The 1,583-nt window shown below is 37.4% G+C and overlaps 1 pseudogene; it reads left to right on the top strand.

Moving 5' to 3' along the window:
- The first annotated feature begins 629 nt into the window (after window positions 1-629).
- Window positions 630-1,361, top strand: LOC100713326 (signal peptidase complex subunit 2-like; annotated as a pseudogene).
- Window positions 1,362-1,583: the final 222 nt, after the last annotated feature.

A 1,583-nucleotide genomic window follows, 5' to 3' on the forward strand; every position in this document is an offset into this window, starting at 1 on the left:
CACCACTTAAAGGATATAAACTACACACAAAAAAAGAAACTGCATTCTTTGAGCATTACCAACATAAATATTGTTTTTTAACTCACTACAACAAACACATTTTTGCCATTATTCAGTAATGTACTGCCCTTCTACTGGAGCATAATTGATCCTCAGTATGACATAAAAATTTGCTCTGGGAAGAGTATGCATTTATTATGTAAGTATATCCACATATAGAAGGATGCTGCTGAGGAGGCAAGGGTTACTCAAATTGATGGGTTACTAAAATATAAGAAAATAGAGCTTACTCAAATTTCTCTTTTAAAAGATCTTTGGATACTTATTTTAAGTTCTAGTGCTTAAATAGTGCTTATACCATTTGTTTCTCATATTTTGATGTTTTTAGTTAATGCATATATTTAAAACTAAATATAACCATGAAAGTGCATGTGAAGTGTATTTACCCTTCAATAGTAAAATTTGTCTATGTAGTACAATGTAGTTCTATTTATTTACTTTAAGAAGCTACAGAGGAAACATTTCCTGGTAGCTAGAAATTCATGTAACTCAAAATATTGCATTACATTTTATGAACTACTAAGCTGAGAAGACTATTTTTGTCTCCAGTTTCCTTACCTACTCTATCAATGAAGACTATTTTGACTGAAAGCAATGGACAGGACACAGAGGCTGGGAAGATAGCAGTGGCAGTAGCACTGGATGGGATAAGAGGTGGTGGCCCAGGCAACAGTGGGGCTGATTGTGTCCCTGGTGGAGAGATAGGCTGCAGTCACAGTGGCTTGTTGGATAAGTGGAAGTGGAAGATCGATAATAAGCCTGTAAAAACTGACAAATGAGATGGTTCCGCTGTGAAAAACTCTTTGGATAATTCTGCCAAAAAAATACTTCTGGAAAAGTACAAATACGTGGAGAATTTTGGTCTAATGGATGGTTGCCCCATCATCTGTATCATCTCCTGTTTCTTTGCCATAGTGGCTTTAATTTGGGATTATATACGCCACTTTCCAGAGTCTAAGCTAGTTTTGACTTTGTGTGACATATCCTATTGTGTGATGATGGGAATTCTCACCATTTATACCTCGTATAAGGAGAAGAGCATCTTTCTTGTGGTTCTCAGGAAAGATCCTACTGGCATGGATCCTGATGATATTTGTCAACTGTCCTCCATTCTCAGAAGGTTTGATGACAAATATACCCTGAAGCTGACTTTCAACAGTGGGAGAACAAAGCAGCAGGGGGAAGCCGAGTTCACCAGTCCATTGCTAAATTCCTTGAGCGAGACATTGGTCATGGATACATGTGAACCTGAAAAATGCAGGCTCTGTGACAGCCTTGCTACAGAAAGAAAAGCAAAATAGCTAATTCTAAAAGCAGCCCTCTTTCTGCTGGGTCATGCTGAATTACTGGGTGGGTAGGGCAAAGAAACAGAATTTAAAATGGATAAAGTAAGAAATGTTAAAAATGTTTCTATTTTGTCTTGAAACTTTAGTCTGCTCTGAGTAAATAGGATTCTCTCACACAGGTATGAGAAGTTGTAGTTCTGCTATCTAGCTGTAGCTGCTTGTGTCTGCTGATTGTGT

This window comes from Cavia porcellus, unplaced genomic scaffold (assembly GCF_034190915.1).
Source record: "Cavia porcellus strain 051 isolate PalLab524CR breed Dunkin Hartley unplaced genomic scaffold, mCavPor4.1 scaffold_1, whole genome shotgun sequence".
NCBI classification, from domain to species: domain Eukaryota; kingdom Metazoa; phylum Chordata; class Mammalia; order Rodentia; family Caviidae; genus Cavia; species Cavia porcellus.